Genomic DNA, 14,199 nt, shown 5'->3' on the forward strand with positions numbered 1-14,199 from the left:
CAAGACCATAAGGGTCTACTGGTTTTGACAAAAGTCTAAGGTTGACGGCGGAAGCGACTCGAGGAATCTCCAGTGTCCATGGGACTCCATTCCCACAGGAGCAACTGACCTGGATAAATTCCTATCTCTCAAGGTTGCTATCCTGGGCTCCTAGGTTCCGGGGTTTACGGCATCGTGCTCCTCTTAGAACGCAATTTGGCCAAGACAACGGCCAGGGACAAGCCAGTGAGTACGTTGAATGTACTCGCAAAGATCAAGAAAACAAATAAGTTAAAGCAGGTGAGATGCATGCAAATTCTACTAACAATTCTAACATGCCATTAGAATTTAATTCATGGATGCATTCATGCAGATACACAATATTCCACCAATGTTGTATAAACAAGCAAGGAAGGTAACCATAAATAAGCAATAACATGCGTGGCGCAATCAGGCGTCGGAGCGACACCACCTAAAGGGCTCACATGCAAGAATTAACAGTTGTCACAGTCGGGCGTTTAAGCGACACCATAGAAAGGACATATAATAAAAAGCATGCCTCAGTCGGGCATCTGAGCGGCACCATAGAGAGGGCTTATATGAAATAATAATAAACATGCATCAGTCGTGCGTCTCAGGGACACCATAGAAAGGGCTTATAGGAATCAAAAATAAATAAGGAATATCCGGGTTGTAGAATCATCCCAGGAATATCCAACAATCATAACTATATAGGTTAGTCCAGAGTAATAATAATAATATGGTCATCCATCACATTTCTGGATTAGTCTCAGATTTCTTTAACTTCCTCCGAAGAACGGCAATCAGATCGACACTTGACTAGTCAACCAGTCGTCCTTGACTGTGGACACGAATACTCGAATAGTTTTGACTCTATAGACGGTGTACCCTTTACCCACAGCCCACGGGTTTCAATAGTCACTCGGACTAATGCCGCATACGGTATTTTAGAAGTAAACTCTCAGAACTAGTGCACACCCATTTTTCTCCGGCGAAGACCGACATCAGCCGGACTACGCTGCCAGAGAAAAACCATAGGACGGGGAGGCTCCAACCTCGACTAGCATGGGATCAAATTTATACCGCGCACAATAAGGGAATGGCCATTCCCTCTAGGTCCCATACCGGAAACACACAGGCCCCCTGACCGAAGGACTGGATTTAGTCAGGGCCATGGATACCTTCATCCCGGCCTCTCCTCTTGGTGTGTACCTGGTAATAGATTTACTACTTACTAGACCGTATTTCCTATCGGAAAGACGTGCGGTAGCATGTAAGGTAACGTGACACACAGACAAGACTCGATCTACGGTCGACTTAGGAGGTTTAATACTTTTCGTGCAACGGTTAGTACCACACAATCTTGCTGAAGACATTATCTCAGGGTTACTAGCATCGCACAACGACATGCTTTCACTGACCACTCTCATCCTACGATATGTCAGCCCATGGTCTCATTTCCACCACGACACACCTTACTCTGAGGTTGTCCAGACCAACAAAGCACACGAGGTATGAGGTAGTTGAGTAGTCATCATATCCTTTTCATCCTTTAAATTCTTTGCCATGTTGAAATTCTCATCAAGTCTTCTTGTTTTTCATTCCTCTCTTTTCTATCCGGAGTGTTCAAGATATCTCAGAAGTTCTTGTTTTCAATTCTTTCAATTATTTTGAGGTGCTAACCTCATCAAGTTTTCTTTTTACTGGTGCAATATCTCTTGCTTAGAAATCTTTTCAATGGTGGTTTCTTTGAGTGGGCCCATAACCCACAAGTTTTTCCGAGGATCTTTTCTAGCTCTTGTAATCTTTCTGGAGCTCTCTTGTTCTTTTCAACTATGACGTAAGTATGAATTTCATCAGTCATATTCCTTCTCCAAGTTCAATTTGAATTAATTCTCATATTTGGCTCAACCTTTCATTCTTCTTTATTCTGGAGTGTCTCAGTAGTTCTTGGTGGTGTTCTCCTCATCATTTTCAGAAGATTCTTGATCCGGTGCATTTCTGACAGTTTTCATTCTTGATCCTCCCAAGGTCATCATTTCAGAAGATTCTTCGTTCTCAGCTTTCAGCTTTCATCCTCAATTCTTCTCAATTGTTGTCTCTTCATTCGTCTCTGTGTTATTCCGTTGCCTCATTCAAGTTTTCTGTTAGGTGGCTCATGATCATTTCGTGCTCATGTATCTTCATTCATTCTAGTTATATCCCCATTCAATCCAGTTCTTACCGGTGTCACCTCAAGACTTCTTCTACTTTGTGCTCATATATCACCTCAATCATTTCTAGAAGAATAAGTGGTACGCTAAATCCGTTGCTTGTCATCAATTAAACTTGATGAAGGATAAGCATAACATAATTCTTATTCGTGTTTCATAGTGATTTCAATTATTCTCCCGGAGTGGCTCATGATATCAATTCTTCGTTTTCAAGATGTTCTTCAAGATTCTTGTGGGAGTAGTTCTCATTTTTTCTTCTTCGTTCCTCTTTCCAAGATCTAGTTTATATTCTCTTGTTCCAAAGTTGTGGTGATCTTGTTCATTTGGGTCAATCAGGTTGTCCCATCAATATCATATTGTTCCCTTGTTCAATTTAGTAAATTCGCTGTGAATGGTATCAAGATTTGTCCACTTTTCGAATTTTTGTCCCCTTTTTCCTACCGAAGTGCTGCCGAAATTTTCTATGAATTCTGTCTTCTTTCTCATACCATTAATCATCGCTTTTTAACCTTCAAGGACCGTTGGTTTCACTCGTTTGTCAAAGAAGTGACTAAGTTTTACCCCTTGCTTTCTCATCCTATCCCCCTTTTCATTCTTGGATGTTGGGTCGAGATCCTCTTTTAGTGTAGGAGAGTTGTGACAGCTCGAGACTGACGTTCCAGAAGATTCCCCTTTTATTCCGTTTCCGCCGTGTGATTATTTTTATTTGTCGCATCATCATTGCATCATGCGCATCATCAGGAGTGCATCAGCATCCCGTTGCCGCCAGTTTTCAAACTTGCATCCGTTATTAGTTGTTGTTTCTCTCCGTGTTTGTCGTTGCCCGTTCTGAGCCCGACCACACACGCACGTGCCCGCGACATCGTTAAAATATTTATTTTAAAAGTGTGTATAAAACTTCCTTTGATCGGGTTGAGACGTGGCGTGAAGTCTTAACATATTATAGGTAGACCATTTGCCAATTTTTGTCGCAATTGGAGTCCGTCTGATACCCGAACGGTCGACCGCTGCGGCAACGTATTCGGTCTATCGTTGGATGTTTTATTGGTGTTTTAAAATTACGTTGCCGGGTGCCCGTTCTCCCTCTCATCTCTGGCTAACCTACTCTACACAGCGAAACCCTCTGATTTAGATCGCGCGGTTGAAACCGGGGTGAAATTCTGCTAAATATAGCCCCCCAATTGTTATAAATAGATCCGACATAAATTTAGACAACCACTCCCTCTCTCTCTCACTCGAAATCTGTGCCCCCATCAAACACTAGCCTCCCTTCTCTCTCCTCTCTCCCTCAGCCACCAGGCCCGCCTGAGTCAACCTCTAGCCCACCAAGCGCTGCGGGTTACAGCCCTTGCCCGAGCAGAGCCTGTCTCCCTGCGCCGCCGCCTACATCCCTTGCCCAAGCAGAGCCTGCCCGCTCCACGAGCTCCACCCGTGTCCGCGGCCGGATCTGCGTCACGTCGCCGGTTCCACCTGTCGGCCGCCCCAGGACCGCCTCCTGCCGCCAGCGACCCGCTGGGCAGCTCTGCCGCCGGTTCCCGCATCGCAATCTCTCCGACCGATCTCGATCTAGAGCGAACCAGATTAGGAGCCCGATTGACCTGCGCGTGGGTCGCGCCAGCGCACCGAGTCTGTCCGCCTCGACCGGAGTCCCGCGCGCCCGGGCCGAGCGCCCCAGGCCCAGCGTCAGCGCTGTGCCGCCCCAGGCCTGCTTCCCCTCTGCCTCGGCTCACATCCTCTACCCCAGCCCGCTCCACCGACCGTCCCATTGCCAAAAGGTGAGCGCCACCCTATCCAGCGCCCCTTTCGCACATCTTGGCTACGTTGCGCTCCGTAGCTCTATTAGGCCCAATAGGGCAGATTCAATCCGTAGTTTTTTTATTCCGGCGAATTCAGTAATTTTCAGAAAAAGAGCATGATTTCGAAATGCCCGTAGTTTCTAAACCGAGTATTGGAACGGAACGAATTATATATGAAACTTGTGTAGATTTTTGTGTAGATTAATAATTTGCAACTTTCATGCATGTCTGAAATAGTTTGACTTGCCGAATACCTAGTTTTGTGTGCTGTCCTAATAGGGGATTATCCCTTATTTATTTTCCATACGTGTCCGGATTGCTTAAACCCCGTATATGAAAAGCTCATATTTTTAGGGACCTGTTGCCATGTAGTTTAGAGTAGTTGTTTGCATTTTGGCATGTAGGATTCCGTCGCTATTTTTCTATATCATGTTTAGGACATATTCTCGCATATACGTTTGGCGATATTATTATTTCGCAACCCCACATGTTATATATGCTTTCGGGGTAGAAAAATCCATAGAATTTAACTATGCGTTTAGTTTTAGCTTTTGAGCAAGTTAGTTTGCGTGATATTTTGCAATGATGCCCTATTGTTTATTTTGTGGGAGTAGTCAACTAGAGATTTGTCCTTGGATATGTATGCTAGCCCCTGGTAATTTTGGCTGCAATAGAAATCCATGTTTAGGTGTGGTTTGCTTGTTCTCAACTTGCTAGAAAATAATGCTGATTTGGAGATGCTGAAATATTTGTAAGTCTGAAATCTGTTATATTTTGTTGTTGTCTTGCCATGAGTTTATCAGGTGATCTATAGCTCTTTTGAGTTTGGTGCAATGGAGTTAGTTGTAGAACTTAAGATTCTCTAGCATGTTGTGGATTTGCATGCCATTCGGAGTCCTGTAGCTTACGAATTTTCTGTTGTCATTATGCGTTCAGATCAAAAACTGCACTGTCATAAACTAATTTTTTCACTAAGTCTGAAACTGTGTGTGAGAAGCCATTTTGTGAGTTCTTTTCCTAGTGATCCATGCTCCCATGCTAGGTGTTATTAGTTGTATGTTGTAGTGCATCTTGACCTCTGTTTTCTCATGCCTTGTTTGAGCCGTTTGGATTTGTCTAGCTAGCTCTTCGAGAGCGTAGAAAATGCTATGTGGCTGATTTTGGCAGTTTATGTCTATTTCTTGTTTAGCTCGTAGTTGTTGAACCGTTGCTCCGTTTTGGTCGTGTCCTATAGGAAACTTGCTTAGAATCTTGTGTAGTTTCATATTATCTTGCTGGTTGTATGATTTGAGAGGCTTGTGACTGTCGTTGCACACATATTGCATTCATGCCATCATATCTTGCGGTGTTCGTATCTTTTGAACCGTAGCTCCGTTGGAGATGTTCTCTATGTGTAAATATGATTGTAACGACGCGTAGAATCACGTGAACCTATTTACTTTGCTGTCTAACAAATATTTAAACGTGTTAGTTCACATCTGGATAGAATTACAAATTGACGTATGAGGTCATCTCAGAGATGCTATGTGTCATTTCCGACCTCATTTAAAATGCCTAGATAGGTAGAATAATTATGCTTCACCTCTTGCCAGGTTTAACCACATCTATTGTTGTCTTGTACCTAATCGGGATAGAACTAAATAATTCGTATGTGGAGTTTCGTCCATATGCAACTCGTTGCATATTGAACTTCATTTAATGTGTAGTGTTTGGTTGTCGTGAATTGTCATGCCATGTCTTGCATATATTCAACTGATCATCCATCATATGTGGATTACATTCTGTCATGCATGTGCCATGGTGAATATCGTGTGTTCATTCTTGTTTCCAGTTTCCTTCATCTCGTAGAGTTCCGCAAGCGTGTCGGGAAGTGAGGACCTGTTCGACTACATCGGTTCGTCTGCTTCATGGAGTCATTCTTCTTCCAAGCGGGATCTCAGGCAAGATGACCATTTCCCCAGATACCATTACTATCATTGCCATGGTAGTTTTACCGTTTCTATCGTTATGTATCGCTACCTACCACCACTTAAATATCAGCCTCCCCAACATTGCCATGAAAACCTTCAACCTGTTCACAATCTAGCAAACCACTGATTGGCTATGTTACCGCTTGCTTAACCATGTGTTAGCGTTACTAGATGCATCTGCAATTGCTTCCATGTGATAACATGGTTTCCTTGTTATATCACCCTATTAAATGCTATTTAAATTAATGCACCTATATACTTGGTAAAAGGTGGAAGGCTTGGCCTTTCTAGCCTAGTGTTTTGTTCCACCTTTGCCCCCTTAGTTTCGGCTACCGGTGTTAAGTTCCAAAATTGAGCGCTCGTCACATGATCGGGGTTATTATGGGGACCCCCTTGATAATTCGTTTTAGATTAAAGTTGGTCTGGCAAGGCCCAACATTTGTACTATATTTGCCCCACATAATAATTTTGTCAATACTGAAAGAATATGGCATCATGAACCCGAGGAGTAATTCTACATAATACAGGGAGGGTAAGTGCTGATGGTGCTGGTCCAAAAGAAAGCACTGTGCGGGGCCAACCCAGGGCAACATGGGTGATTTCTATCAGGCCACATTACGCGTCGCTTATTCGTCGGGTCCTGAGAACGAGACACGCGGCTCCTATTGGGATCGTCGACACGCCGGGCGGCCTTGCTGGATTAGTTTTACCTTTGACGAATTTCTTGTGCATCGGGATTCCAGTGATGCTTTGGGTAATCTCAGAGTTGAGATTTTCCACTAAAGAGTCCAACGAGATCGCGAGTTTCGTGATCAAGGATTTCTATGCGGCTTGTGGTAATTTGCGATGGATTAGTTGGAGCACCCGTGTAGGGTTAAATCTTTCGGAAATCCGTGCTCGCGGTTATGTAGCAACGTGGAAACTTTGTTTAGCATTGGTTCTAGACAACTTGAAGTTAACTTAATTAAAACTTGCCAACTGAGTGGGTAACCGTGACTGTCTCTTTCGTGAGCTCCTTCTCCGATCGAGGACACGGTGGGGTTATGTATGACGTAAGTAGGTGTTCAGGATCATTCATTTGATCATCAGTAGTACACGTCCGTTATGCGTAGATCATCCCCCTATTATTCTTGTACTCATAAGTTAGCCACCTCGTATAATGCTTACTCGCTTGCTGCAGCCTCACCACTTAACCATACCTCACCTAATAAGTTTTGCTAGTCTTGATACCTCTGGAAATGAGAGTACTGAGTCCCCTGTGGCTCACAGATTACTACAACCCCAGTTGCAGGTACACGTAAAGGTTACTTGACGCGAGCGCGTTGATTGTTCATTTGGATTTGCTTCTTCTTCTTCTTCTTCATCGATCTAGGATGGGTTCCAGGCCGGCAGCCTCGGATAGCAGGGATGGACGTCATTCTTCTTTTCTCGTTTGTTTTCGTTTCTAGTCGAACCCTGCTCTTCTTCATGATGTTTATGTATTGTACTGATGTGACTCTGATGTAGCTTGTGGCGAGTGTAAGCCAATTCCATATATCTCATCTTTTTAGTACATGTACTTGTAACGATATCCATTCTTGCCAAACGACAAGATGCGCTTCTATCCCTGACGAGGCCCTCGTGCGAAATTATGGATAGGGTCGCATCTTGGGTGTTACAAATTATGTGATAGCGTGGCTTATTAGGGATGATAAACTACTCATATCAATAAGGAATTCCATCTTTTCCGGGAGCCCATTGGAACAGAACTCCCAGGTTAAGCGTGCTTGGCTTGGAGTAGTTCTAGGATTGGTGACCGACCGGGAAGTTCATCCCGAGTGCGCTTGAGTGAGGACAAAGTGCGCAGAAACACTAGTATTGATATGTGGGGCCAGTCTAGATCCCGCCAGGAGTGATGACCGCGAGCGGGTGTGTCCAGAGCAGTACAGACCTAGGAGCCCCCTTGATTGATTTTTGGAATTTATATGATGTCGTTGTGATGGAGTTCTGTCTTGGTGCCTCCTGTCTGACTTTATTTCTTCTGGGGAGTTGAGCTCCAGGGGATTCTCAAGTACATCGTTATCATTGAGATTTCATAGTATCTCAGGACGAAGGATGTTCGAAATTGCTACAATACTAGTAGTGGCGAGAGGAGTCCGGCTTCCCCAGTAGTGGTGTAGAGAGTTCCGGATTTATCGCCATGCTGTGTATCGATGTTATTACGAGTGTCTGACATATAACACAGAAACACTAGTATTGATATGTGGGGCCAGTCTAGATCCCGCCAGGAGTAACAACCGCCCACGGGTGTGTCCAGAGCAGTACCGACCTAGGAGCCCCCTTGATTGGTTTTTGGAATTTATATGACGTCGTTGTGACGGAGTTCTGTCTTCATGCCTCCTGTCTGACTTTATTTCTTCTGGGGAGTTGAGCTCCACGGGATTCTCGAGTACATCGTTATCATTCAGATTTCATAGTATCTCAGGACAAGGGATTATCGAAATTGCTACAATACTAGTAGTGGCGAGAGGAGTCCAGCTTCCACAGTATTGGTGCAGAGAGTTCCGGATGTATCGCCATGCTTTGTATCATTGTGATTACGAGTGTCTGACATATATGAAGTTTCGAGATTCTGGTTACGTGTGGACGGATCTGACACGCTGGACGGGTAAGTATAGGAGTTGAGTTATATATTACTCCTTGTATCCGTGGACCAGATTGCATGACCAGAAGTTTCGGGAGTTCTTAGGTGGGAATTCAAGTAGTTACTCATAGGACAATCTTCTAACAAATGCATGATGTTAGGTTGGGGTTCGACATCCAGTGGATTCGTTTGTTCACGGTCGACTTACAACGGTTCTTGTTGTGTCTTAAAGAGTCCTTGTAGCTTGCTATGACTCAGGGATGCTGTGTATGTCGTGTGCACTGCCTTGAAATTGATGGCTACTATAAGGATCGAGCACGTGCGATCCTGTCCACGAAAATATCGGACGGAATCTCTCTCATGAATTTGTTCTGGCTTATTTCATAAGCCGCATCCTTGTTTTGTTGGAATATGATAATTCGAGTTGCTTCGATGTCAAGTGGTGAATTCGTATCCTTCCAAGAGGTGTTCTCATGCTTTATGGGAATGCTGATTCTTTTGCTCAATCTACTTGTCTTTTCAATTTCTTGTCAACCGGAGTCGTCATATCAATTCTTTTCCAACCGGTGTGCTTATCTTCAGTGAATTCTATCCTCTCCAATTTTGCAATATCATTCTCTCATTTCTTCCGGAGTTCATTTCATTTGTCCCAAGTTGTCTTTGTTTTCCCCGCCCTCCCACCCTTTTCTTCATTGAGTAGTTTATTATCCAAGTGCCTTTCTTTTCATCAATGCTTCCTCTATCTTTTCTTCCTTGTCCTATTCGGTGATTCATTGGGAAGATCCTCAGTAGTTCGAGTTCATCATTTCTTCATTTTGTTCTCTTTTCCGGTGAATTCAATTCAGTCATCTGTGTCATCATATCCTTTTCATCCTTGTAATTCTTTCCCATGTTGGAAATTCTTGTCAGCCCATCTTGTGTATTCATTTCTCTCTTTTCTATCCGGAGTATTGAAGATATTTCAGAAGTTCTGGTTTTGAATCCTTCAATTATTTCGAGGTTCTCAACATAATCAAGTTTTCTTATTCTCATGCAATATCTCTATTTCTGAGCAATCTTTTCAATGGTGGTTTCATTCAGTGGGCCCATAACCCACAGGTTCTTCCGAGGATCTTATCTAGCTCTTGTAATCTTTCCGGAGATCTTTAGTTCTTGTTCAATGTGACGTAAGACCATCAGTCATATCCCTTATCCAAGATCCATTTGAATTGTTTCTCGTCCTTGGCTCAACCTTTCAGTCTTCTTTATTCCAGAGTATCTCAATATTCTTGCTGGGTCCATCTTTAGTTGTTTCTCGACATCATTTTCAGCTTGCAAGACAGAAGGAGTGTTTTTCTCAAATCTGGGTCCATGCTCTTGAAGATTCATCATTTCAGCTTTGTGGCATCATCTTGAATTATTCCCAATCATGATTAATCCCTTCCTTGCTATTCGTTGCATTTCTATGGTGTGTTCATTTTTTCGATCCTTCGAAGGCCATCATTTCATAAGACTTCTTCGTTCTCAGCTTTCAGCTTTCATCCTCAAATTCTTCTCAACTATTGTCTTTTCGTTCATCTCTCAATTATTCCGGTGGCTCATTCAAGTTTTCTATCAGGTGGATAATGATCTCTTCATTCTCATGCGTCTCCATGCATTCTTGGTATCTATTTCGCTTCCATTCTTACGGTGTCTCCTTCAAGACTTCTTCAAGTTTGTGCTCATATTTATCCTCAATCATTTCAAGAAGAATAAGTGGTACGCTAAATCCGTTGCTTGTCATCAATTTAACTTGGTGAAGGATAAGCATAACATAATTCTTATTTTTGTTCATAGTGATCTGAACTCTTCTTCCGGACTGGCTCATCATATCAATTCTTTATCCCATGTGCTTATCTTTCTTTTCCGGAGTTCCAAGTTCTTTTAAGTATCTCTTTCTACGGATTCATCTAAATCCTGGCAAGTTCGTAATCTTATTCTTTTCTACCTTCATATCTTTGCATCATTTATTTTTATAAGGAGGTCCTTCATGGTGGTTCATCAAAGTTTCAATCCATTCTTAGGTGTTCTTCAAGATTCTTGTGGTGGTAGTTATCTTTTTCTTCTTCGTTCCCGCTTTCCAAGATCTAGTTTATATTCTCTTGTTCCAGAGTTGTGATGATGTTGCTAATTTGGGTCAATCATGTTGTTCTATCAAGATCATATTGTTCCCTTGTTAATTTTAGTTGTTTGTTGTGAATCTTGTCCATTTATCCTATCTTATCAAAATTTTGTCCCCTTTTCCTACCGAAGTGGTGCCGAAATTTTCTGTGAATTCTTGCGTGTTTCTCTTACCATTCTTCATCTCTTTGCAACCTTCAAGGATCACTGGTTCTAGACAACTTGAAGTTAACTTAATTAAAACTTGCCAACTGAGTGCGTAACCGTGACTGTCTCTTTCGTGAGCTCCTTCTCCGATCGAGGACACGGTGGGGTTATGTATGACGTAGGTAGGTGTTCAGGATCATTCATTTGATCATCAGTAGTACACGTCCGTTATGTGTAGATCATCCCCCACTTATTCTTGTGCTTGTAAGTTAGCCACCTCGTATAATGCTTACTCGCTTGCTGCAGCCTCACCACTTAACCATACCTCACCTATTAAGCTTTGCTAGTCTTGATACCTTTGAAAATGAGATTGTTGAGTCCCATGTGGCTCACAGTTTACTACAACCCAAGTTGCGGATATATGTAAAGGATACTTGACGCGAGCGCTTTGATTGTTCATTTGGAGTTGCTTCTTCTTCTTCTTCTTCATCGATCTAGGATGGTTTCTAGGCCGGCAACCTGGGATAGCAAGGATGGACGTCGTTCTTCTTTTCTCGTTTGTTTTCGTCCGTAGTCGGACCCTGCTCTTCTTCATGATGTTTATGTATTGTACTGATGTGACTCTGATGTAGCTTGTGGAGAGTGTAAGCCAATTCCATATATCTCATCTTTTCAGTACATGTACTTGTAACGATATCCATTCTTGCGAAACGACGAGATGCGCTTCTATCCCTGACGAGGCCGTCGTGCCAAAATAAGGATAGGATCGCATCTTGGGCGTTACAAGTTATACCAACTCCATTGCACCAACCTCAAAAGAGCTATAGATCACCAGATAAACTCATGACAAGACAACAACAAAATATAACAAATTTCAGACTTGGAGCAAGTTGAGAGCAAGCAAACAGCACCTAAACATGGATTTCTATTGCAACCAAAATTACCAGGGGCTAGCATACATATCCAAGGACAAATCTCTAGTTGATTACTCATTCATATCATGCACGGATTAAATCCCACAAAATAAACAAAATGTCATCATGGCAAAATATCACGCGAACTAACTTGCTCAAAAGCAAAAACTAAATGCATAGTTAAATTCTATGGATTTTTCTACCCCGAAAACATATATAACATGTGGGGTAGAAAAACAATAATATCGCCACACGTATATGCGAGAATATGTCCTAAACATGATATAACAAACTAGCGACGGAATCCTACATGCAAAAATGCAAACAACTACTCTAAAATACATGGCAAAATGTCCCTAAAAACATGAGTATTTCATATACGGAGTTTGAGAAATCCGAACACGCACGAAAATAAATACAAGATAATTAACATATTAGGACAACACGCAAAACTAGGCATTCGACGGGTCAAACTACTTCAAACGTGCATGCAAGTTGCAAATTGTTAATCTACGCGGAAAACTAATCAAGTTTCATATATTACTCGCTGCGATCTGATGCATGGTTTGAATATTACGGGCATTTGAAAATTCTAGGATTGTCTCAAATTAAGAAATCCTAGAAACATAATAAAAACAACTAACGGGCCGCAACTACTACTAGGCCGAAACAGGGGCATGCGCAGCTTAGCTATCTTGCGCTACGGGCGCTTAATAGAGGGCTCGGAGGGGCAGCTCACCGAGGCCTTCGGGCCGACTGAAGGCGCTACTCGGCCGGCTAGGTTGGGGCGGTGGCGGTTCGATCTGGGCCATGGCCAGCTGGCGCGAACTGGGCCGGCTCCTCGTGGCCCACGCGGGCACGAGCGACCAACTCGGTTTGCTCACCGAACTCGTCCTGCTACTAGAGGAGGTGGCGGCGCCACATGGAACCGGCGGTGACCGGACGCCGGCCAGATCAAGGCGATGAAGGCGGGGGAGGCCGGATCCGTGACGGGGGTGGCCAGATCTGCCCATTCTGATGGCCGCGTTGGGACCGGGGCTGCAACACGGGGAGATCACGACGAGGCGGGACGAGGCAGCAAGGACGGCGGTGACTGGCAGCACGCGCGTGCACAAGATCGACGGGGACGGGGCTGGCGGTGCCTGCGTTGGCCAGATCCGGCGAGGGCGCGGACCGGCGGACTCCGGCCTCGTGCTGCTACATGGCGAGGTGGGTACCTCGAGCACGGGAGCTCGGGGCTGCTGCTCGTCCGAGAGGAGGAGGTAGCCGGCCGACTGGCGGTGGCTCGGGCCCGGGCGGGCCTGCTGCTGTCCGGCGGGCCCTGACGGCTGCTGGGGGAGGAGGAGAGAGAGGCAGGGGGAGATAGGTGGTTGGGACGGCGTGGATCCCGAGGAGGGATTAGGTTAGGCCGTTTTTGGATGTGGGAGTGTCCATATATAGGCAATAGAGGCTAGGGTTATCCGAATGCGGATCCGTTTTTGACCACCGGATCGCGAACAAACGCCCACGGACGCGGGAATGTCTAGGTGGCTGTGTGGAGTGGCTAGGCGGAGGTGAGAGGAAAGTAGTGTGGCACGACAACGTGATTTAAAACACTGAAAAACGTCCAACGATTAAGCGAAGACGATGCCGCTACGGTCGACCGTTCTGGTACCAGACGGACTCCGATTGCGACGAAATTTGACAGGCGGCCGACCTATATCTAAAGTGGACATATGAAAGTTCTAGTGGTTAGCTTGGTGTTTTACATGATACCCTGGCTTTTTAGGGATGATAGACTACTCGTATCAATAAAGAATTCCTTCTTTTTTGAGAGCCCATTCAAATAGAACTTCCAGGTTAAGCGTGCTTAGCTTGGAGTAGTTCTAGGATGGGTGACCGACCGGAAGTTGATCCCGGGTGCGCATGAGTAAGGACAAAGTGCTCAGAAAAGACTAGTATTGATATGTCAGGTCAGTCTAGATCCCTCTAGCAGTAACGACCGCCGGCGGGTGTCTCCGGGACGTTACAAATTGGTATCAGAGCCGACCCTCACAGTTACACGAATGTTTGCGGACAGGTGTGCGGTCATGTTGTTCATGACGTTTGTGACCTGTTGTGGCACACGGCATCGTACATGTACTGGACTGGATGCACAGACGTTTCTGCCAAGAGTGAACGTTCATATGGCCCGACGAGGACGTTGGTTCCTCTGAGTGGTGGTGTATGTGATAGCCTGGCTTATTAGGGATTATAGACTACCCATATCAATAAGGATTTCCTTCTTTTCCGAGAGCCGATTCGAACAAAACTCCCAAGTTAAGCGTGCTCAGCAGTATTGATATGTGAGGTCAGTCCAGATCCCGCCAGGAGTAACGACCAACGGCGGGTGTGTCCGGGTAGTACCCACTCATCACT

This window comes from Hordeum vulgare, chromosome 2H (assembly GCF_904849725.1).
Source record: "Hordeum vulgare subsp. vulgare chromosome 2H, MorexV3_pseudomolecules_assembly, whole genome shotgun sequence".
Lineage (NCBI taxonomy): Eukaryota > Viridiplantae > Streptophyta > Magnoliopsida > Poales > Poaceae > Hordeum > Hordeum vulgare.